This window comes from Lolium rigidum, chromosome 4 (genome assembly GCF_022539505.1).
Source record: "Lolium rigidum isolate FL_2022 chromosome 4, APGP_CSIRO_Lrig_0.1, whole genome shotgun sequence".
NCBI classification, from domain to species: Eukaryota; Viridiplantae; Streptophyta; class Magnoliopsida; order Poales; family Poaceae; genus Lolium; species Lolium rigidum.
This window is the reverse complement of record NC_061511.1, coordinates 251,674,833-251,701,467: the sequence shown is the minus strand read 5'-3', so window position 1 is coordinate 251,701,467 and position 26,635 is coordinate 251,674,833.

Here is a 26,635-nt window from a genome sequence, read left to right as displayed (position 1 = left end):
CCAAGACATCAATATCTTGAAGAAGCTGGGGATTAACAAGAAACCCCAGGCCCTGTGCTTCCATAGTGAAGAAAGCTACCCAACTCCTCCAATGGGGTATCGGGTAAGCTTCATCGACCATCTCATTCGCGGTCTTTCCGCCCCTATTCATCCTTTCCTCCGTGGATTGCTTTTTGTTTATGGTCTTCAACTTCACCATCTCACGCCCAACTCTATCCTCCATATCTCCATTTTCATCACCCTCTGCGAGGCCTTCCTTGGCGTTCAGCCTAACTGGGCGCTATGGAAACGCGTTTTCTTTTGTCGCCGCAATGGTTCTCCCAATATCGCCTATAATATAGGCGGCGTTGTTATTTCTGTTCGCCCCACAGTCGATTACTTCGACGTCAAACTCCATGACTCAGTTCAAGGGTGGCGCAAGAAGTGGTTGTATATTCAGGAGGAGAACCATGGATGTGCTGAAGACAACATCCCTCCTTTCGATGGTGCCGAGAAAATCCTTCGCCGCCGTTCCGGGATGCGAGAGGCTACCGAGGAAGAAAAACTTCGACAGAGGCCCCGATGACTCGCATCCATGAGTTGCAAAATACTCGCGGCAAAGAGTTGTCGGGTATCCAAATTACAGCGTATTTTCTTAGGACCGGAGTGCGGCCTCTTCGAGGCTCGCAAAAACCCTCTCTGGAAGTATGCTGGCGACGAAGACGCAGATCGGTTGTCAGTGGATTTGGAGGTCAAGGATTTAGAAAAGCTTGTCCGAAAAATCTCTTCTCTCAGCAAAAAAGATTCTGTCCCTTCTTCTTGTCGTGTAAAACCGTACAGCGCTAGCAATGCGCTTCCCAAGGTAAACTTTGTCGATTGACTTGTTATTGCCTTGCTATTTTTTTATAACTCCTTTTTTTTACATCTTCCCCTGTTTTTATATAGAACCATCCAAATCTTATCTCGCTTCCTCCCCTTCCTGAGGGTGGAGAAGTCGAGGAAAGGGCCGTTGTCAACGACGACAACCAAGATGCCCCCTCTTTTGTGAATGAACCCGCAGATTCTCGATAATCTGCGGGATCTGTTGAAAAGGAAGCTGCCTCTGAAGGTACTTGATGGCGTGTATTTCACACGTTCGTTGGGGAACCCCAAGAGGAAGGTATGATGCGCACAGCAGCAAGTTTTCCCTCAGAAAGAAACCAAGGTTTATCGAACTAGGAGGAGCCAAGAAGCACGTTGAAGGTTGATGGCGGCGGGATGTAGTGCGGCGCAACACCGGAGATTCCGGCGCCAACGTGGAACCTGCACAACACAACCAAAGTACTTTGCCCCAACGAAACAAGTGAGGTTGTCAATCTCACCGGCTTGCTGTAACAAAGGATTAACCGTATTGTGTGGAAGATGATTGTTTGCGAGAGAAAACAATAAAAACAAGTATTGCAGCAGATTTGTATTTCAGTATTAAAGAATGGACCGGGGTCCACAGTTCACTAGAGGTGTCTCTCCCATAAGATAAAAGCATGTTGGGTGAACAAATTACAGTCGGGCAATTGACAAATAGAGAGGGCATAACAATGCACATACATGTCATGATAAGTACAGTGAGATTTAATTGGGCATTACGACAAAGTACATAGACCGCCATCCAACTGCTTCTATGCCTAAAAAGTCCACCTTCGGAGTTATCGTCCGAACCCCTCCGGTATTAAGTTGCTAAACAACAGACAATTGCATTAAGTATGGTGCGTAATGTAATCAACAACTACATCCTCGGACATAGCGCCAATGTTTTATCCCTAGTGGCAACGAGCACAACACAACCTTAGAACTTTCTCGTCATCTGTCCCGGTGTCAATGCAGGCATGAACCCACTATCGAGCATAAATACTCCCTCTTGGAGTTAAGAGCAAAAACTTGGCCATAGCCTCTACTAATAACGGAGAGCATGCAAGATCATAAACAACACATATGTAATAACTTGATAATTAACATAACATGGTATTCTCTATCCATCGGATCCCGACAAACACAACATAGAGTATTACAGATAGATGATCTTGATCATGTTACGCAACTCACAAGATCCAACAATGAAGCACAATGAGGAGAAGACAACCATCTAGCTACTGCTATGGACCCATAGTCCAGGGGTGAACTACTCACTCATCACTCCGGAGGCGACCATGGCGGTGTAGAGTCCTCCGGGAGATGAATCCCCTCTCCCGGCGAGGTGCCGAAGGAGATCTCCAGAATCCCCGAGATGGGATTGGCGGCGGCGGCGTCTCCGGAAGGTTTTCCGTATCGTGGTTTTTCGCCTCGGGGGTTTTGCGACGGAGGCTTTAAGTAGGCGGAAGGGCAACGTGGGGGCCACACGAGGGCCCCACACCACGAGTCGGCGCGGCCGGGGGCTGGGCCGCGCCGCCCTATGGTGGCGGCCCCTCGTGGCCCCACTTCGACTCCTCTTCGGTCTTCGGAAGCTTCGTGGCAAAATAGGACCCTGGGTCTTGATTTCGTCCAATTCCGAGAATATTTCGTTACTAGGATTTCTGAAACCAAAAACAGCAGAAAACAAGAATCGGCTCTTCGGCATCTTGTTAATAGGTTAGTTCCAGAAAATGCACGGATATGACATAAAGTGTGCATAAAACATGTAGGTATCATCAATAATATGGCATGGATCATAAGAAATTATCGATACGTCGGAGACGTATCAGCATCCCCAAGCTTAGTTCTGCTCGTCCCGAGCAGGTAAAACGATAACAAAGATAATTTCTGAAGTGACGTGCCATCATAACCTTGATCATACTATTTGTAAACATATGTAATGAATGCAGCGATCAAAACAATGGTAATGACATGAGTAAACAAGTGAATCATAAAGCAAAGACTTTTCATGAATAGTACTTCAAGACAAGCATCAATAAGTCTTGCATAAGAGTTAACTCATAAAGCAATAAATCAAAGTAAAGGTATTGAAGCAACACAAAGGAAGATTAAGTTTCAGCGGTTGCTTTCAACTTATAACATGTATATCTCATGGATAATTGTCAATATAGAGTAATATAACAAGTGCAATATGCAAGTATGTAGGAATCAATGCACAGTTCACACAAGTGTTTGCTTCTTGAGGTGGAGAGAGATAGGTGAACTCGACTCAACATAAAAGTAAAAAGAATGGTCCTTCAAAGAGGAAAGCATCGATTGCTATATTTGTGCTAGAGCTTTTATTTTGAAAACATGAAACAATTTTGTCAACGGTAGTAATAAAGCATATGAGTTATGTAAATTATATCTTACAAGTTTCAAGTCTCATGCATAGTATACTAATAGTGCCCGCACCTTGTCCTAATTAGCTTGGACTACCGGATCATCGCAATACACATGATTTAACCAAGTGTCACAATGGGGTACCTCCATGCCGCTCGTACAAAGGTCTAAGGAGAAAGCTCGCATTTTGGATTTCTCGCTTTTGATTATTCTCAACTTAGACATCCATACCGGGACAGCATGGACAACAGATAATGGACTCCTCTTTAATTCATAAGCATGTGGCAACAATTATTATTCTCATATGAGATTGAGGATATATGTCCAAAACTGAAACTTCCACCATGAATCATGGCTTTAGTTAGCGGCCCAATGTTCTTCTCTAACAATATGCATGCTCCAACCATTAAGGTGGTAGATCTCTCTTACTTCGGACAAGACGGACATGCATAGCAACTCACATGATATTCAACAAAGAATAGTTGATGGCGTCCCCGAAACATGGTTATCGCACAACAAGCAACTTAATAAGAGATCAAGTGCATAAGTACATATTCAATACCACAATAGTTTTTAAGCTATTTGTCCCATGAGCTATATATTGCAAAGGTGAATGATGGAATTTTAAAGGTAGCACTCAAGCAATTTACTTTGTAATGGCGGATAAATACCATGTAGTAGGTAGGTGTGGTGGACACAAATGGCATAGTGGTTGGCTCAAGGATTTTGGATGCATGAGAAGTATTCCCTCTCGATACAAGGTTTAGGCTAGCAAGGTTATTTGAAACAAACACAAGGATGAACGGTACAGCAAAACTCACATAAAAGACATATTGTAAACATTATAAGACTCTACACCGTCTTCCTTGTTGTTCAAAACTTAATACTAGATATTATCTAGACTCTAGAGAAACCAAATATGCAAACCAAATTAGCAAGCTCTAAGTATTTCTTCATTAATGGGTGCAAAGTATATGATGCAAGAGCTTAAACATGAGCACAACAATTGCCAAGTATCAAATTATCCAAGACATTTTAGAATTACTACATGTAGCATTTTCCAATTCCAACCATATAACAATTTAACGAAGAAGAAACTTCGCCATGAATACTATGAGTAGAGCCTAAGGACATACTTGTCCATATGCTACAGCGGAGCGTGTCTCTCTCCCACAAAGTGAATGCTAGGATCCATTTTATTCAAACAAAACAAAAACAAAAACAAACCGACGCTCCAAGCAAAGTGCATAAGATGTGACGGAATAAAAATATAGTTTCAGGGGAGGAACCTCGATAATGTTGTCGATGAAGAAGGGGATGCCTTGGGCATCCCCAAGCTTAGACGCTTGAGTCTTCTTAGAATATGCAGGGGTGAACCACCGGGCATCCCCAAGCTTAGAGCTTTCACTCTCCTTGATCATATTGTATCATACTCCTCTCTTGATCCTTGAAAACTTCCTCCACACCAAACTCGAAACAACTCATTAGAGGGTTAGTGCACAATAAAAATTAACATGTTCAGAGGTGACAAAATCATTCTTAACACTTCTGGACACTGCATAAAGCCACTGGACATTAATGGATCAAAGAAATTCATCCAACATAGCAAAAGAGGCAATGCGAAATAAAAGGCAGAATCTGTCAAAACAGAACAGTCCGTAAAGATGGATTTTATTAGGGCACCAGACTTGCTCAAATGAAAATGCCCAAATTGAATGAAAGTTGCGTACATATCTGAGGATCACTCACGTAAATTGGCTTAATTTTCTGAGTTACCTACAGAGAATTAGACCCAGATTCGTGACAGACAAAGAAATCTGTTTCTGCGCAGTAATCCAAATCTAGTATTTACTTTACTATCAAAGACTTTACTTGGCACAACAAAACATAAAACTAAGATAAGGACAGGTTGCTACAGTAGTAAACAACTTCCAAGACACAAATATAAAACAAAGTACTGTAGCAAAATAACACATGGGTTATCTCCCAAGAAGTTCTTTCTTTATAGCCATTAAGATGGGCTCAGTAGTTTTAATGATGCACTCGCAAGAAATAGTATTTGGAGCAAAAGAGAGCATCAAGAGGCAAATTCAAAACACATTTAAGTGTAAAATGCTTCCTATGCATAGGAATCTTGTAAATAAACAATTTCATGAAGAGCAAAGTAACAAGCATAGGAAGATAAAACAAGTGTAGCTTCAAAAATTTCAGCACATAGAGAGGTGTTTTAGTAACATGAAAATTTCTACAACCATATTTTCCTCTCTCATAATAATTTTCAGTAGCATCATGAGCAAACTCAACAATGTAACTATCACATAAAGCATTCTTATCATGAGTCTCATGCATAAAATTATTACTCTCCACGTAAGCATAATCAATTTTATTAGTTGGCTATCATCATATATAGGAGGCATATTATAATCATAAAAGAAAATTTTCTCCTCAATGCTTGGGGAACTAAAAAGATCCTGCTCATCAGAGCCAGCTTCCCCAAGCTTAGAATTTTCCATAGCATTAGCAACAATGGTGTTCAAAGCATCCATAGTAATAATATTCCCATTAGCATGCATATAAAGTTCCATGGGTTTTTTAATTCTCTCTTCAAACACATCATGTCCTAATTCAAGATAAAGTTCATAAAGATCTGTCAACACCCGGATTTTTAAGTCCAGATGCCTATTATGCCATTCCTCGCAATCCCAGGAATATTGTTTTTGCGAGACATAATAGATTAATATCACAACACATCATTCATTACAACGCATAATTGTCTTACAACACGGGATCACATGATCCAGTCTCATTACAATAGTAGATGATCTATTGATCAATTACAAAACACATAGCGGAAGCGAAGTAACGTAGTAGTAGTCCATCTATTTCACAGGCAACTGTTGACGTCAGGAGTGATCCTAGTTGTCGTAGACGTCCTGCTGTCCTTCTTCCGGGTTCTGGTACTCCTCTTCATAGTCTGGCCATTTGAATAGCCAGGGACAAAGCCATGAGTACTTTAAAGTACTCGCAAACTAATACTAATGTAAGCACTATCAACTATAGTAAGGGGGTCCTAAGCTCTAGTTTCATTTGCATAAAGCCAGCTTTATTTCATAAGCACTTTAGTAAACAAAACCTCTTCATTTGCCTAACTTACTCAAGTGGGAACATTAGTGTCATTCCCACAACTCTGTTGTGATTCAATTCAAAGTCACCATTTCAAGTTCAAATCACAAGTCACCCTTCACATGTCACATTTTTGAAAAGTTCTGATGACGGAACAAGTATGGCCTTTCCAATCGTCCGTAACCGTGGACGCGGCTATTCGAATAGTTCTACACTCGCGAGGTCGTACACTTGTGCCACAACATTTGCAATAATCCGTCGTGGTTAATCGGCCCTGATTTACCACACTCCGTGTGCGGACTACCAACCATAACCTTTCACTTACAAACCCTAGTATAGGCACCTCTCCCCATGAGCTTGGCCTCCCGGTGAAAACCAACCGTTAACCCGGGAACCGCACGAGGCTTGGGCCGGACATTCACCTCGTTCCACGTCATTTCTCATCATTTCTTTTGTTGTAGAGGCAGCCTTTAGCCTAACCCCGATGACGCTTGTTTAGAGGGAACCCATACTAAGATACATAAATTTCCAGCTAAGCCTTACCCATTTCAGGTATTGTGGGGGTACTTGTAAAATTGGAATGGTATCGCATCCGAACCCAACCATCAGTTTTGGGTAAAATTCACCAAGTCATTCACCAGTCATATTCACCTTCAAAATCTTTCAATAGAATGACTCATCATTCCAAGGTTTTCAAAGTCATTTCACACACACAAGTTCCCATCTAGAATAGCCAATTTTTATTTGGCACTAGCATCTAGGTATGAGGGGTGCTAAGTAATTTGCTTTGCTTCTAGGCTAACTTTGATACTCTTGTACTAATCCAAGACTAATCAAGTGAATCATAAATCAAAAGTACTTTGATAAAACAAAGGTAAATAAAGCTTGTAAAGTAAAACTGGGAAATAGGATCATAAGCATAAAGTAAATGGGGTAATGCCTTGCTCATGGTGAGCTTTGCACTTTGCAAGAGTATTATCTTGCAAGAATATTAGCTTGCATTAGCCTAGCTTGCATTGGTAATAGCTTGCAAGAATATCAGCTTGCCTTGAGTGGTGTACTGATCAAAGTGGTCTTCCTCTCCTTGAAAGTAGACTTCCTCCTCCTCTTGATACTCCTCGGTACTAGCGTCTAAAATACGAATACGAGGATACAATCACCAAACAATTCATTGGCTATTCCAAACATCACATATATTCACACCAACTATTCTATGCACACAATTAATACAATTTGGTGCATTGGTGGTATTGTTTTGAGGAAGAATAATTTTCTCTCATTTTATATGTAAATGATAGTTTCCATATAGTTCTTGAGGAATAATTTCCTCTCATTGAATCTTCTTTAAGATTTAATTTCTCAAACCATCACATATGAATTTATGTTGACCTAAGTCAACCATTCATCATCATCATTTGAGAAAATGATTTAAATGAGGTAGGGATACCTCATACCATTTAATAATGCCTATTATGATTTAATATCTTCAAGTATTTCATGTGAGAGTATTGGACCAGGGGTTCAAACTTCATATGAAAGCACTTGGGACAAGATTTAAATGAAGTGAAACACCTCATATAATTTACATAAGTTAAACTAGCATCACTCATTACTATTAAGTGGGTAAATGTGTTGTTTTCTTATTTACGAAGAATAATTTCCTCTCATACTAAATAAGGTGTTACTTTTAATTACTTAGAGAAATAATTTCCTCTCATTATCTTATTAAGATTTAATTTCTCTTATGAATAATATATGACCTAGGTTGACCAAAGTCAACCTCTTCACACTTATCATTTAAGAAAATGATTTAAATGAGGTGAACACCTCATACCTTTTAATCCTATCATGGTAAAGATTTAATATCATCAACAATTCATGTGAGACTTAAATGACCAGAGTCTCAATCTCATTTTGAATTGTTCATGACAATATTTAAATGAGAGAAACACTCCCATAAGATTTAATAATTTGTTGAAACAATTTAAATGCTACTATGGCAAACATTTAATATTCTTAAGTGAGCAAATATGAGACCAAGCAACCAGGGGCATCACATGACTTCATACAATCTTGAAAAGATGATTTAAATGAGGTGCTATACCTCATAGATTTGAATTCCTAAAATTTGAAATAATTTAAGTGGGCTAGTATTGACTACATAGCCAATATTCTGCTTCTAGCCCATGATCATATACAGTACCCATATCATATTTTCACATAATCAATTAGAGTATTTGAAATGTGAATTTTGAGAGGTGGAATCACCTCAAAATTCAAAAGGGTTGATTTTTAATAATTGTTTGATGTTTGAAAAGCTACTTGCTTTATTATTTTTACTATTCAAAATCTACAACATATTTTGATTTGAATCCAGTGTGGTTGGATGGGGCCTTTCATGAGCTTTCTAAATATATAAAATTTGTAAAATTTGGCTCAGTAGATTTGGATCTATTAAATTTTGAAGTCGGCATCAGATTGTAAAATAAATGAAAAAGGAATAAACCAGTTTGAAATTTAAACGGGGGCGGGAAACTAAATTGGGCCGGCCCAGCTACGCTGGCGAGGCGAGCGGGCCGCCTGTCAGTGGGGTCCACTGTCAGGGCGTTTTAAAAACGCCGAAGCGGTACGCGAATGGAGGCCGTGGGATTAAAAGAGATCGGGCGGCTGAGGTTTGTCCTCATCGTCGACGAGCTCCGGCGAGGGGCAGGTTACTGGCGGCGCTAATCGGAGGTGGGCGGCTCACCTGAGCTCCGGAGAGGCTGGGCGTCGGCGGCGTTCGACGTTGTCGAGGACGGCGAGTCGAACGGTGGTCGAGGGAGGGCTTGAGGAGGACGCAATCGACGGCGAGCCTCTCAGCACCTCCGCGGCTCCGAGGTTGCAATTGGACGGCGTCGGCGGCTAATTGAGCAAGGGGAGTGAGCGAGGCGAGTGAGAAGAGGGAGTGGAGATCGGTGGTGTGAAGAAATCGAGTGGGAGGGTCTCTTTTTATAGCGGCGCGTGGTGGCCGTGGTGGAGCGGGGCAGGTTGACGGCGAGGTCACCGTTCCAGGGTGACGAGGGGGCGAGGAGTGGGCTCGGAGTGTGGGCGACGTCATGGCAGAGCTGACGAGCGTCGTGGCGAGGCAGGGGAAGGAATGGTCGCGTCGTTATCGTCATCGGGCGCCAGGGTACTGCGGCGGATGGTCGTCGTCCGTGACGACGGCTACAGGGCGAGCGCGTCCAAGTGGGGGTGTCTGGGAGATTGAGGGCACCGTGGCGAGGCTGCAGGTGAAAGGAGAGGTCGAGGGGAGCACTGAGTCGACGGGGCACGGCGGCGTTCTGTCGCGTCCAGGGGTGCCATCGTGCGTGTCCCGGCGCGCGTGGGCGTCTCGGGCGTGGTGCGGGCGCGCGTGGCCCGGTCAATGTCGACACCGTCCCGGTCAAGGGCTTGCATGGTCGGCATCATCAATGTTAGGGCAAGCTCAGAGACATGAGGTGGCTCAGCTGAGGTGAAGGGAGGAGGTGATGGCATGGAGAGGACATGGTGAGCACGGGCATGGTCATGTCTTGGTCAAGGTGAGCAAGTGGAGGGCTGGCAGGTGCTGGGACTGGTCCTGAGGGGTGAGGTGAATCTCCAGAGCTGCAGAGAGGGCAGGGTTGGACTTGGTCCAAGCCAAATTTCTAGCATGGGCTCAAATTTCAACTCTGCCCACAAGGTGTTTGTGAAAATGGCCGCAAGAGAAAAGTTTTAAAAATTTTGAAATTCCTTTGGTGGATCTCATTCATATATTCATAGAGATGGAGTGGTGGTGGTGGTGTTCATTTTGGTGAAGATTTGCAAAGTTTCAAAAAGTGGTTCATCTTCTCTTTAATTCAATGTCTCCTCTTGTCTCCTCTATTCTGGTCAACCCAGTCAACATTAGGTATGGTGGTCAACATGAAAGTTTTTCACTTTGACATGGTCTTGGATGACATGGTCATAGTTGACCAAGGTTGATTGAAGAAAAGTCAAAGGCAGGGGTGTAAAGTAGGGAAGATGTTATAAAGGGGTGATATGACCATTATCACATGTATGTGAGTTTTGAATTTTCCTTTGATTTGATTCTTGTTTCTTTGATGCAAATGTGTTTGTTTATCATATATAAGTATTCTACAAGCAAGAGATCAAGCCATGGTGGCCTTGCTTGAAGATTTGCAAATTGGGCTAAGTGTATGTGAGTGAATTTTGGGGATTTTCTCACTATGTGATTTCTCTATTTTTGAATTGACTTTGGTTGACTCTAATGTGGTTCTTATTAGTTTAGAAACATTTTCCAACCATTGAAACCAATTCAAATGGTCTTGGTCAAAGATTTGCAAAATGGCCATAACACATAAGAGGTGATGTGTTACTTTTTATTATTTTTGTAAAGTGTTGATCTTGCTTCACTTGGACATGGGTTAGGGTCAATTTAGGGTTATATGAAGTTTAGAAATGGTTGCACACCATTTGGTCAAGGTTTAATGTCATAGGGCAAAAATTGGTGAAATGGCTATGTGTCTCATATGCCTCTATGCATATGTTGCATTTGATTTTTGATTTGAGTGTTCTTGGCCCATTTGAGGTTGTTGAGTATTGAAAGGGTATATGGAAGTGATCCAACCATTCCCACAAGTACTAGGGTCAATATTCTTAAATTCACCAATTGCTATTTTATTCTCATATGCCTCTATGGCATTTTTAGTTTCTTTTTAATTTCTTTGGAAATCACTTGGAATTGGTTTGATAGGTACTAGGTAAGGTGTATGAAGATTTTCCAAACCTCTAAGCAAAGTAGAAAGGCTTAGGGTAAAGTTTTATAAATATAGCCCTAGGCACATATACCTCTTTCTTATTTATTGTCCTTTTATTTTATTTTAACTAGGGTGGTGAAAAGAGGGGTGAGGTTTAGGGTTTAGTGGGGTTCACAATGGTTCACCACCCTTTAGCATAATTAGTAAAGGTAGGGTTACAAGATTTACCTATTAGGGCTATATGCCACCATATGTCTTTTATTTTATTTTGGGTTTCTCAAAATAGAACCCAAATGGGTTTCTGGAGAAGATTAGGGTTTAAGGTGTTTCTTATTTGATTTCTTTCTCTTTGATTTTATTGGGTTGGTGATCTTCACTTGATCACTTTAGGGTTTTAGGGTTTAGCACATAAGCATAATAACACTCATCATGGCAAAACACAAGATTTAAACAAGATCTAAATGTATCAATCTTATTTTAATAAAAGTTTTTGTTGGTTCCAAAATTTGGAACTAGGGAATTTAAATTTGTTTGTTTTGAAATTTTTGGGTTGTTACAAACCCTTCCCCTTAAACAAATCTCGTCCCGAGATTTTAAGAAAAAGTTAGGTTCCTAAGAGAGGTTGAGCATTTTATTAACAGGAGGACATACTTGGCATCGTCTGGGGTGCTTCCTGAGCTTCAGTGGCAGTCATGTGGTAGAGACGGCCGTTGTTGTTGTTCTGATTCCTTCTTCCGGCGAAGCGGCGCTGTTGCTGAGCGGGTGCTGCGGTATTGGCGGCCATCCTGGCAAGCTTTTTGGGGCACTCATTGGAGAAGTGACCCACAACTCCACATTCATAGCAGTTCACGGTGGACTTGTCTTTGGGGTTGACGGGAACAGCGGTACTTCCAATCCTTGGGGCAGTATTGGTGTTGTTGTTGTTGCCCTTGGGATGGTTGTGGTTGTTGTTGTTGCGATTGCCGTTGTTAGGGTTGCTGTTGTCGTGTGGTTGGGATGGTTGTTGTTGTGGTTGCCTCTGGGCTTCGGGGGTCCTCCGTTGTTGTTGGTGTAGTTGGGGCGATAATGCTGGTTAGGGGGCTTGTTGTATCTTGGGGTAAATCCTCCAGAGGAGTTGTTGCGGTACTTCCGGGTATGGTGGGGTCCACTCGGTTCATCATTCTGCGCTTGCGGTTCTCATTGGCCCGATGCAGCTTTCCTTCCATCCGTATGGCGGAGTCTACCGGGGCTTCTAAGTCGGCGAACGGAATGTTCACTAACACAGCTCGCATCTCGTCGTGTAGTCCGTTCAGAAATCTTTCCTTTCTCTTTTCATTTGTGTCGGTCTCATCCGGGGCGTACCTTGACAGAGTGAGAAACCTGTCGCGGTATTCTACCACGGACATCCTTCCTTGCTTGAGTTCACGGAACTCGTCTCTCATCTTTTTTATTAGTCCTTGGGGCACATGATATTTACTAAACTTCAGCTTGAAGTCTTCCCAGGTCATCATCCGTCCCGCATTCATGGCACGGGTGCTCGGTCCACCAAGCTCCGGCTGGTCCCTGCTAAGTAGTGCGTGGCGAACAGCACTTTCTCTGCGGCTTCCACTTGCGCAACTTCGAGGTTGTTCTCCATGGTCTGGAGCCAGTCATCAGCATCTAGGGGCTCTTCAGTCTTGCTGAATACCGGAGGGTTGGTGTGTTGAAAGTTCTTTAGCTTCGATCCAGGGTGATCGTGGTTTCCATGGCCTTGAGCTATCTGTTGCAGTGCAGCAATGTTTGCTTGACGCTCGGCTCTCTCGACTTCTCGGTCGGCAAGCGGTGGTTTGTAGCAGTTGCATCATTGCGTTGTCGGTGCGATTAGGAGGGGCCATCTCGAACATTGATGTATATGATAAGATAAGAGGGAAATTTCTATGGTTTGTTTTGTTAAGTTTGAAAAGTTCATAATATTGAAAATTTGTGTAGTGTTGCGGAGGTAGAAACCAACAACACTTTTTCATTCATACCAAGCATCACACATTACAATTCTAACACACCGTTGGTTTGAAGAACCATTCATCGCTCTACGATACAAGGGGATCCTGATACAACTCACACCTACTTAAGTGCTGGGGTGATACTACTCTTTCGGGTGGATTCTTCTTCTTCACGGGTGAGATGCTTGGCGAGAGGCGAGGGCGTTGTCCAAATCCCGGCGGGTTTTGTACTGCTCGAAGTCCCGAGGTGCTTCGAGGGGTTCATCTTTGGTTGTGGTGGGGGCATGGTCATCGGTCTTCCCACGGAGTCATGCCTTGGGTAGTAGATGAAGCGAGTGTTCTTGATCTTGTCTTCATTTTGTCCACACAGACGGGAAATTGCTTCTTGCATAGCTTTGTCTAGTCCTTCCTTCCAAGTGTTTCCCGTTACGTAAAACCATATGGTTTCCCATACCGGGGCATCAAGCTTCCTTCGTAGATCGAGTAGAAACGTCCCACCGAGGTGGTTCTCCTAACCGAGCCTTGAGGGGTAATCCGAAGAACTCGGGATACGGGTGTCCTAGATAGTCCACCAGTTGCTTCAACTCCTTTTCGAAACTTTTGTCGTCTCCGGATCCAAGCTTATAGGATTTCCATTGGTACGTCATCTGTGAGCAATTAGGATGAGTAAGTTAAAGAAGTAGTCAAGTGTGCAAAATTTTAGATAGTGCTACAAAGAAGTAGAGTATGAATTTCTCATTTTGAAAAAGATTTCAAGGTTAAGAGTGAGAATAAGTTTTTCACAAATATTCACTTCTTTAGTTTTGAAATTAAGTTCTACAGACGTCCATTCTAACTAGGGTCTCCTAAGGTCAACAATGGCTCTGATACCAACTTGTCAACACCCGGATTTTTAAGTCCAGATGCCTATTATGCCATTCCTCGCAATCCCAGGAATATTGTTTTTGCGAGACATAATAGATTAATATCACAACACATCATTCATTACAACGCATAATTGTCTTACAACACGGGATCACATGATCCAGTCTCATTACAATAGTAGATGATCTATTGATCAATTACAAAACACATAGCGGAAGCGAAGTAACGTAGTAGTAGTCCATCTATTTCACAGGTAACCGTTGACGTCGGGAGTGATCCTAGTTGTCGTAGACGTCCCGCTGTCCTTCTTCCGGGTTCTGGTACTCCTCTTCATAGTCTGGCCATTTGAATAGCCAGGGACAAAGCCATGAGTACTTTAAAGTACTCGCAAACTAATACTAATGTAAGCACTATCAACTATAGTAAGGGGGTCCTAAGCTCTAGTTTCATTTGCATAAAGCCAGCTTTTATTTCATAAGCACTTTAGTAAACAAAACCTCTTCATTTGCCTAACTTACTCAAGTGGGAACATTAGTGTCATTCCCACAACTCTGTTGTGATTCAATTCAAAGTCACCATTTCAAGTTCAAATCACAAGTCACCCTTCACATGTCACATTTTTGAAAAGTTCGATGACGGAACAAGTATGGCCTTTCCAATCGTCCGTAACCGTGGACGCGGCTATTCGAATAGTTCTACACTCTGCAGAGGTCGTACACTTGTGCCACAACATTTGCAATAATCCGTCGTGGTTAATCGGCCCTGATTTACCACACTCCGTGTGCGGACTACCAACCATAACCTTTCACTTACAAACCCTAGTATAGGCACCTCTCCCCATGAGCTTGGCCTCCCGGTGAAAACCAACTGTTAACCCGGAACCGCACGGTGGCTTGGGCCGGACATTCACCTCGTTCCACGTCATTTCTCATCATTTCTTTTGTTGTAGAGGCAGCCTTTAGCCTAACCCCGATGACGCTTGTTTAGAGGGAACCCATACTAAGATACATAAATTTCCAGCCTAAGCCTTACCCATTTCAGGTATTGTGGGGGTACTTGTAAAATTGGAATGGTATCGCATCCGAACCCAACCATCAGCTTTGGGTAAAATTCACCAAGTCATTCACCAGTCATATTCACCTTCAAAATCTTTCAATAGAATGACTCATCATTCCAAGGTTTTCAAAGTCATTTCACACACACAAGTTCCCATCTAGAATAGCCAATTTTTATTTGGCACTAGCATCTAGGTATGAGGGGTGCTAAGTAATTTGCTTTGCTTCTAGGCTAACTTTGATACTCTTGTACTAATCCAAGACTAATCAAGTGAATCATAAATCAAAAGTACTTTGATAAAACAAAGGTAAATAAAGCTTGTAAAGTAAAACTGGGAAATAGGATCATAAGCATAAAGTAAATGGGGTAATGCCTTGCTCATGGTGAGCTTTGCACTTTGCAAGAGTATTATCTTGCAAGAATATTAGCTTGCATTAGCCTAGCTTGCATTGGTAATAGCTTGCAAGAATATCAGCCTTGCCTTGAGTGGTGTACTCGATCAAAGTGGTCTTCCTCTCCTTGAAAGTAGACTTCCTCCTCCTCTTGATACTCCTCGGTACTAGCGTCTAAAATACGAATACGAGGATACAATCACCAAACAATTCATTGGCTATTCCAAACATCACATATATTCACACCAACTATTCTATGCACACAATTAATACAATTTGGTGCATTGGTGGTATTGTTTTGAGGAAGAATAATTTTCTCTCATTTTATATGTAAATGATAGTTTCCATATAGTTCTTGAGGAATAATTTCCTCTCATTGAATCTTCTTTAAGATTTAATTTCTCAAACCATCACATATGAATTTATGTTGACCTAAGTCAACCATTCATCATCATCATTTGAGAAAATGATTTAAATGAGGTAGGGATACCTCATACCATTTAATAATGCCTATTATGATTTAATATCTTCAAGTATTTCATGTGAGAGTATTGGACCAGGGGTTCAAACTTCATATGAAAGCACTTGGGACAAGATTTAAATGAAGTGAAACACCTCATATAATTTACATAAGTTAAACTAGCATCACTCATTACTATTAAGTGGGTAAATGTGTTGTTTTCTTATTTACGAAGAATAATTTCCTCTCATACTAAATAAGGTGTTACTTTTAATTACTTAGAGAAATAATTTCCTCTCATTATCTTATTAAGATTTAATTTCTCTTATGAATAATATATGACCTAGGTTGACCAAAGTCAACCTCTTCACACTTATCATTTAAGAAAATGATTTAAATGAGGTGAACACCTCATACCTTTTAATCCTATCATGGTAAAGATTTAATATCATCAACAATTCATGTGAGACTTAAATGACCAGAGTCTCAATCTCATTTTGAATTGTTCATGACAATATTTAAATGAGAGAAACACTCCCATAAGATTTAATAATTTGTTGAAACAATTTAAATGCTACTATGGCAAACATTTAATATTCTTAAGTGAGCAAATATGAGACCAAGCAACCAGGGGCATCACATGACTTCATACAATCTTGAAAAGATGATTTAAATGAGGTGCTATACCTCATAGATTTGAATTCCTAAAATTTGAAATAATTTAAGTGGGCTAGTATTGACTACATAGCCAATATTCTGCTTCTAGCCCATGATCATATACAGTACCCATATCATATTTTCACATAATCAATTAGAGTATTTGAAATGTGAATTTTGAGAGGTGGAATCACCTCAAAATTCAAAAGGGTTGATTTTTAATAATTGTTTGATGTTTGAAAAGCTACTGCTTTATTATTTTTACTATTCAAAATCTACAACATATTTTGATTTGAATCCAGTGTGGTTGGATGGGGCCTTTCATGAGCTTTCTAAATATATAAAATTTGTAAAATTTGGCTCAGTAGATTTGGATCTATTAAATTTTGAAGCTGGCATCAGATTGTAAAATAAATGAAAAAGGAATAAACCAGTTTGAAATTTAAACGGGGCGGGAAACTAAATTGGGCCGGCCCGGCTACGCTGGCGAGGCGAGCGGGCCGCCTGTCAGTGGGGTCCACTGTCAGGGCGTTTTTAAAAACGCCGAAGCGGTACGCGAATGGAGGCCGTGGGATTAAAAGAGATCGGGCGGCTGAGGTTTGTCCTCATCGTCGACGAGCTCCGGCGAGGGGCAGGGTTACTGGCGGCGCTAATCGGAGGTGGGCGGCTCACCTGAGGTGAAGGGAGGAGGTGATGGCATGGAGAGGACATGGTGAGCACGGGCATGGTCATGTCTTGGTCAAGGTGAGCAAGTGGAGGGCTGGCAGTGTCTGGGACCGGGTCCCGAGGGGTGAGGTGAATCTCCGGAGCTGCAGAGAGGGCGGGGTTGGACTTGGTCCAAGCCAAATTTCTAGCATGGGCTCAAATTTCAACTCGCCCACAAGGTGTTTGTGAAAATGGCCGCAAGAGAAAAGTTTTAAAAATTTTGAAATTCCTTTGGTGGATCTCATTCATATATTCATAGAGATGGAGTGGTGGTGGTGGTGTTCATTTTGGTGAAGATTTGCAAAGTTTCAAAAAGTGGTTCATCTTCTCTTTAATTCAATGTCTCCTCTTGTCTCCTCTATTCTGGTCAACCCAGTCAACATTAGGTATGGTGGTCAACATGAAAGTTGTTCACTTTGACATGGTCTTGGATGACATGGTCATAGTTGACCAAGGTTGATTGAAGAAAAGTCAAAGGCAGGGGTGTAAAGTAGGGAAGATGTTATAAAGGGGTGATATGACCATTATCACATGTATGTGAGTTTTGAATTTTCCTTTGATTTGATTCTTGTTTCTTTGATGCAAATGTGTTTGTTTATCATATATAAGTATTCTACAAGCAAGAGATCAAGCCATGGTGGCCTTGCTTGAAGATTTGCAAATTGGGCTAAGTGTATGTGAGTGAATTTTGGGGATTTTCTCACTATGTGATTTCTCTATTTTTGAATTGACTTTGGTTGACTCTAATGTGGTTCTTATTAGTTTAGAAACATTTTCCAACCATTGAAACCAATTCAAATGGTCTTGGTCAAAGATTTGCAAAAATGGCCATAACACATAAGAGGTGATGTGTTACTTTTTATTATTTTTGTAAAGTGTTGATCTTGCTTCACTTGGACATGGGTTAGGGTCAATTTAGGGTTATATGAAGTTTAGAAATGGTTGCACACCATTTGGTCAAGGTTTAATGTCATAGGGCAAAAATTGGTGAAATGGCTATGTGTCTCATATGCCTCTATGCATATGTTGCATTTGATTTTTGATTTGAGTGTTCTTGGCCCATTTGAGGTTGTTGAGTATTGAAAGGGTATATGGAAGTGATCCAACCATTCCCACAAGTACTAGGGTCAATATTCTTAAATTCACCAATTGCTATTTTATTCTCATATGCCTCTATGGCATTTTTAGTTTCTTTTTAATTTCTTTGGAAATCACTTGGAATTGGTTTGATAGGTACTAGGTAAGGTGTATGAAGATTTTCCAAACCTCTAAGCAAAGTAGAAAGGCTTAGGGTAAAGTTTTATAAATATAGCCCTAGGCACATATACCTCTTTCTTATTTATTGTCCTTTTATTTTATTTTAACTAGGGTGGTGAAAAGAGGGGTGAGGTTTAGGGTTTAGTGGGGTTCACAATGGTTCACCACCCTTTAGCATAATTAGTAAAGGTAGGGTTACAAGATTTACCTATTAGGGCTATATGCCACCATATGTCTTTTATTTTATTTTGGGTTGCTCAAAATAGAACCCAAATGGGTTTCTGGAGAAGATTAGGGTTTAAGGTGTTTCTTATTTGATTTCTTTCTCTTTGATTTTATTGGGTTGGTGATCTTCACTTGATCACTTTAGGGTTTTAGGGTTTAGCACATAAGCATAATAACACTCATCATGGCAAAACACAAGATTTAAACAAGATCTAAATGTATCAATCTTATTTTAATAAAAGTTTTTGTTGGTTCCAAAATTTGGAACTAGGGAATTTAAATTTGTTTGTTTTGAAATTTTTGGGTTGTTACAGGCGGCTAGGGTTTGGGAGGGGGTGGCCAGCCACTTCAAGGGGGGCGGCCAGCTTGTAGTCTTGGGGTGGCCGGCCCCCTCCCTTGGCCCCTCATTATATAGGTGGATTCCCAAGAGTTGGTGTCCAAGTCTTCGAATAAGACCCAAACCAAAAACCTTCCATAGGAGAGGGAAACCTAGCCAAGCTAGGACTCCCACCAAAGGTGGGAGTTCCACCTCCCATATGGGGGGGTGGCCGGCCCCCTAAGGGGGAGTCCACTTGGGACTCCTCCCCCACTAGGGTTGGCCGGCCATGGAGGTGGAGTCCCATGTGGACTCCACCTTCCTTGGTGGTTTCTTCCGGACTTTTCTAGAACCTTCTAGAACCTTCCATAGAACCTTCCGCGAAATTTTAATTCACATAAAATGACATCCTATATATGAATCTTATTCTCCGGACCATTCCGGAACTCCTCGTGATGTCCGGGATCTCATCCGGGACTCCGAACAAATATTCGAACTCCATTCCATATTCAAGTACTACCATTTCAACATCCAACTTTAAGTGTGTCATCCTACGGTTCGTGAACTATGCGGACATGGTTGAGTACTCACTCCGACCAATAACCAATAGCGGGATCTGGAGATCTATAATGGCTCCCACATATTCAACGATGACTTTAGTGATCGAATGAACCATTCACATACAATACCAATTCCCTTTGTCACGCGATATTTTACTTGTCCGAGGTTTGATCTTTGGTATCACTCCATACCTTGTTCAACCTCGTCTCCTGACAAGTACTCTTTACTCGTACCGTGGTATGTGGTCTCTTATGAACTTATTCATATGCTTGCAAGACATTAGACGACATTCCACCGAGAGGGCCCGGAGTATATCTATCCGTCATCGGGATGGACAAATCCCACTTGTTGATCCATATGCCTCAACTCATACTTTCCGGATACTTAATCCCACCTTTATAGCCACCCATTTACGCGAGTGGTGTTTGGTGTAATCAAAGTACCTTTCCGGTATAAGTGATTTATATGATCTCATGGTCATAAGGACTAGGTAACTATGTATCGAAAGCTTATAGCAAATAACTTAATGACGAGATCTTATGCTACGCTTAATTTGGGTGTATCCATTACATCATTCATACAATGATATAACCTTGTTATTAATAACATCCAATGTTCATGATTATGAAACTAATCATCCATTAATCAACAAGCTAGTTTAAGAGGCATACTAGGGACTTCTTTGTTGTCTACATATCACACATGTACTAATGTTTCGGTTAATACAATTATAGCATGATATATAAACATTTATCATAAACATAAAGATATAAATAATAACCACTTTATTATTGCCTCTAGGGCATATCTCCAACAGGAACCCTAGAGAGCAAGCTTCTTGATGAATACAAGGGGAACAAGATTTGGCTTGGTAGAACGGTAGATCGGGTCCTCCTCTATCTTCTTCCGGAGGGATTTGAGTTTGGGTGGAGGAGGAGGGAGATCTGAGGCTTTTGGTGTTTCTAACAATGGAGTATGAGAGAGAGCTCAAGAACAGCTTGTAGTGTAGTGCCTACCCCTTCAGAGGTAGGAGAAGGGGTAAATATAGTGTCACTTGAAATATGACCGTTGATGACTTGCCACCTCAGCAGTTTTCTCGAGTCCGGCGCAGGGTCCGGTCAGACCGGGCCTTGGACCGGACCGGCCTGTCCAAACCGGAGATGGAGCTTGGTCTTAACTGGAGTCCCGCAGAACATCATCAGGGCCGTGGTCGGTTGAGCGCCAGGGCGCCCGGTCCACCACCTGGTCCGACCGGGCCTGCGACCGGATCGGTCGGTCCAAACCGGGACGGCGACCGGACCTTGACCGGACGAGCTCTCCGAGCTTACTGGACATCGCCCGGTTGGCACCAGTCCAGGGGCCGGTCGGCGCCGGGCTGGCCGGTGCCAGGGCCGGTTTGACCGGGCCACTGACCGGCCAAGTGATGAAACTCCCTTGTTGATTTTTCATCGAAGTGGGGGGTCTCCCATTGCCTTCTTGTTCCATTGATACACCATTATACCCCTTTAGCTAATACCTGGGAATCATATTGTAGACATGTATTAGACCAAATACTCTAGCACGGTGTTATAGTTACCAAAATAATGGATAAGGGTAAAATACCCTTACAGTAGGGCTTTAGAGAATAGATAGTTTACCTTCAGCTCCTCGTGGGTTCGACACTCAAATAATTATCAAATTGTACTACAGTGATCCCCTCCACTTCAGGGTTATCAACTCCCTTTCCCAGAAACCCTAAGTCCATATCCATGCAGCTTGCAATGCCAATGGTGTCCATTACAGCTCCTATGAGCGTGAACAACATTTGAAGACACGAAATAGTTTCATCACAACTAGTGGAGATCACTTGACAACCAGAAAGAAGAGATCAGAGTCATTTGACCATTATGGTCACATAGAAGAGGTTATTCAGTTGTTCTATAGTGGTAAGGTTACTGTCTGATCTGTGGTTCTATTTAAGTGTTATTGGTATAACCAAGATCCAAACAAGGGCAAAGGTTCCATAAATGATGGTTATTTTATATCAGTCAATACTACTGCTCAGTGGTACAAGGATGATCCTTATATTTTGGTACCTCAAGCAACCAAGGTACTTTTCTTGGAAGGCAGATCTAGAAAAGGATGGCAGTATGTGCCAAAGTTTGTGGCAAGGAACATATATGATTTGGATGAGAATGCAGATTCAATAATTGGTGCGCATCAAGATGATCTCGTTGGTTGTATGCAAACTAAAGTTGCTAACATTGATGAAACCTCGTTGGATACATGCATCCCTGCACATGATGGAGAAGTAGATTTCACCTGTTGAGGTTAGTATAGCCGACAAAGAGATGGATAAACTGAAGCTACCTGGTGAAACTCAGAAGGAGAATGATGGACACCACGAGCAGGATGAGACCATGCACGAATATCAAAATAAAGACGGAGGTGATGATGATGATTAGACTCTTGTCTTTGTATCATGATGTGAGATGAAGAATCATGATTTGTTTTGATTTTTCTATTTGAAAAATGTATAACAGTCCTGAATATAATTATCTGTTGGATTGTAATTCCATGACTAATTATTTTATATGTCTGATGTCCTACTAAAAGTTGGTCAAACTTAATTGAGTGGAAATAATCCCAGACTGTTTGATTCATAGGGTCATATCCATAGGAAAATAGAATGAGAATAGATCAACCTAATGCAATATTCCTTATAACCACAATCATATATCATATCATTACTAACTAGAGGCCTCATACGAGACACCACGTTAATCCACATCACTAGAATAATTACAACAATCAGATCTATAATTAATGGCTAAGATTAGTTTAAAAGTTGTTATTTATATTGTCGCAACGTAGACACATTGATTTAATTATTGTACGCAAGGGAAGCCCAATGGCAGAAGACTTGACATAGTTTATACGCTTGATTAATAATCTGTGCAAGATGAAAATAAATGATGTCTCTAGAGTCCAACCTAATAAAGATCCTACGACAGGTCTCTACAGAAAAATATCTCCGCCGCCTCCTTGCTTAGCTGCTGGTCCTCCAGGGCATCGTTGATCACGGCGATGGCAGATGCTCCTCATGATTAGCTTCTCTCTGGCCGTCATCAGGTCCAAACCGGAAACAATCTACGAAAAGGTATGAAATCCTCCCCGGGCCTCCCAAATCCCTGACCTAAGAGGCAGGACTTGAGGCCCTCAAGATGTCTTATGAGACGAAGTAGTCTTGGTTGTAAAATTTGTCTCCAACAACTGGGTTTTATCCTTCCGTGGTGGCGGCGAGTACAATCGGGAAGCCATCGTGGCTTCCAACTCCTATGCTTGATTACAAGGGATCAAAGAGAAGAAGTCTTTGATCTAGCAGCGTTATTGTTGGTCTGTCCGGTACATGTGTTGATTTGGTCCGGAAAAAAGCGCGAGGTAGATGTTGGCATCAAATAGATTCCATGACCGGCAGCCTCTACCCTCAGCAACATTGGATGATGAAATTGAAGTAGGGGACCATGCAGTGTATGCGCCGCTCTTATCTAAGGTAAAAACCATGCATTGTCTCTCCCTAATCTGTCCAAATTTATTTAGTCTATCCGGCGTATACAGAGCTGCTAATTGGATCAGCTTTTCTTCCTGCAAGTTGATGCAAGCCTAAAACTTTGATTGACAAATATTATTGCTTTTGTGCAGTGAATTCTCTAATCTCGAAGCTACATGTTTGGTGCTTGCTCTACACACCAGTGATAGGGCCTTGGTTATATCCAGCTAGGACGGCGTATATGCTACTCCAAATGAATTCTACTGTTGGTTTAATCTCATCATGGTGGCATGCAAACTGCGACAAACGAACTCTGACCCTCTAGGTAATTCTGTAATTAGGTGACCGCTATGAGCTAAGGTGATGCACATGCAGATTCAAGCATCAGATGTAATTCTTAATTAAATTTAAATGAGATTCATACGCTAATTAATTAAACACAAATATTCAGCACAGTTGGCAGGCCTAGGTTCATCTTATTTGCAAAAAACCTGGAAAAAAAATTCTTACCTGCAAAACTATAATAACAAATATATGGCAGTACAAAATAGAAAGCAAACTTTGTGGCATCAGTTACAACATTTAATTTACAGTCGTTACTTCTGTTTCAAAGAAATGATGTTTTTTGTTGACCAAGCACATAAAAAGGATATGTAAGTTTAGCTATTTTTAAAAAAAAGTCGGATGAACTTAATATAGTTTACTAACAAAATGATAGAAAAATTATTTCGCGATGTTAGGAAATAAACAGTTTGATCACATATTTGATTGTTAGTTTTAACTTTTCCCTAGAAGTATGACAATGAAGATGTTGGATTTCCTATTAGTTAACGAATGTAACACCTCCGTCGTTAGGATTTTAGATAAGGTCCACATCAACTTCTCACTCTTTCAGTTCTCATGTCTTTGTATTTTTATACTTAAGCACTCTTCGTGAATATGGCTCCATTCCTTAACTGCTACTGATGTGGACCAAATATGATGGGCACCACACGCCAGAATCGAGATCAACACAAATTGATCCACCAGGGTTAGCTTATACAGGCTTCTTTCATTGATTATATGCTGACTGCAGAGCTGGCTCGTTTTCTTACGTCATATTGGTGAATGCAAGTGGGGCAGATCATATAGCTATACATAATCACTGGTACTAATGTGTTGTTCTAAATTTTTAGTGTTATTAAGTATGGAGAGTGCTTTTGATAGTCTACAAAGCGATGTATCTGAAGAATACTGCTTCAGACGTGTGGTAGAGCAGATTTTTTTTTGGTCGAGACAATAATGTTTGCCTCTGATAGCAGAGGATACTGTAGCTTTAATAAGAAGCAAATGCCAGTTTTGGGACATCCCTTAGGATCTTTCTAGCTGAGAGACCGTAATTAGGTTCATAACATTATACATAACAGCTAGAGTGGTCAACTCTAGCAAACAGTGCGTCGAAAGCACTTGCTGGCTAGGACGGTAGGTACGCTCACGGTACTACATTTTTCCTTTAGGTTCTCAAGATGAACTGATCTGTTTTTGTAGAAAGATCTCCGCTGTTGCTGCCAGAATAAATCAAAAGGTAAAGCTAGCATGTTTTGCAATAATGCTACTTGATGTGTTCATCTTGTGGTTAAATTTAGTGCTTACCTCGAAGTGGTAACTTCTTTATTTGTGTACGAAGGGTTCTTTGTTGATGCACTTCTTGGTTTGTGTAGTAGCTGATACCTTGGCCTTCATCTTCCTTTTTTCAGTCGTGCAGCTGACATCCTTTAGAAGAGAAAATTGTTGTTTAGTAGACGTGTCTATGTAGAAATTATATGCTGGCCAAACATTATTCCTATTTAATCCGAGTAATAACTCTGTAATCTTTACTTACTTCTTCATTCGAGGCAGCTGTCGTCTGGCTGGCGTGGTTCCTGAACCTTTGCTATCTTCTGGTGCATTTGGCATTTCTTCAGGCGGACAGTAGAGCAGATTTTTATGGGTATGTCGGGGTTTTTGTGCTGCTGCCTGAAGATAGTGCTACTGCTAGAGAAGTAGAGCCAATTAGTTCAGAGTTTGAAATACGATATGTTCAGTTAGTGCAACTGCTGTCATACGAAATGTTCAATAGATGCAAGATGCAAATACGGAAGCTAACCTTCTGAATATGCCAAGATCCAGTGTTTTATTTCCTGCAAAATATTATAGCAAATGCATAAATCATACTGTAGTCGTTGCTTTTATGATCACTTAAATTCACTATTTCAAGAGGAAACATGCTAAGAACAGACCAAACTTACCTCCAAAAATTGTTCTCAAGGTAGGTATGTCCATTGTCATTTAGTTCGAGCAAACTAAAAACCAGCAAATATATTACTGTTAAGTTATGGTTAATGATAGTTCTCAACAATATATTCTATACTGTTATAGGATCAGTGAAAGCGACACATAATCAATTCCTTGATCCATATGCGCTTAGTTTTTTAATCACGTTAACCAAATACTAAAATGATTTGAATTGTAAGCTTTAGTGAAGAAACAAAATATATCTACCATCAGACCTTACCGAAGCAAATCAGCCTCTATCCTGACAGGCCTGATCAAAACAGCCTAATGACAATGCAAACTATATGCTACAATAGTGCGGCATGGTAATTTCCCAAGAAACTACTCAGCACAGTAAGAATGGAAGGAGTAAACCAACTTGGCGTGGCAGCTTTTATCCGTTTCTTTCCTCTATATAGACCTCCTGGGTTTAGGTCCAAATTTAATCCTCCATATCTCCTCATCGCTATGTACACATACTCAGCCTATTGATAATCGAAGTGTTGTAGTAATGTTTTTTATGAGCAAATGGTGCACAAATGAGGATGACTGGTCTATCCTCAAAATTTCAAGCCAAGAAACATGTTTGAAATCATCAAAATTTGTACACGCTAAATAGCATGCTTCTGGTACCAACATCTACATTGGACTAAAAGGGCATGAGTATCAGTTTATTGTGCAGATAAATGGGCCAATAAAATTAGGATCAAAGATCATGTAAAAGCTTAGAAAAAGACCTGTAAGAAGTAAGCCGTCATCAAATATTAGATTTAAAGTGTCGATATGGTTAAGGGGATGCACAGCTTCAACATCACTACTTCAGCAAATGCTTGACTGGGCACCTGTGCTTCATTGAGAAGTTCACCGTATATTTTGGTCAGACAACTTCCTAGCTGGCCACCACTTTTAGAATTGATGAAGACCACACAAGCGAGAAACGCAGCATGGCAGGCGGCAGAACCTAGGTTGACAGAGGATAAAAATAAAATGTTGGGATCTATCAAAGAAGCTGATCGAGCGCACCTGTCAGCTGGGCTAGATGAGGAAGGCATGTAGGAGGAAGAGAGACTCACCGAGATGTGACACATCCCACAAAACGTTGTTGGGCTCTTATCCTGTAGAAAATCCTATCTCGATGTGCAAAGAAAATCCTATCTCGATGCGCAACAACAGAGCTCGCAGACCAATCTGCAGGCACCACACAGGATGAAGGCGGCATCACGGCTCATCATTCATCAAT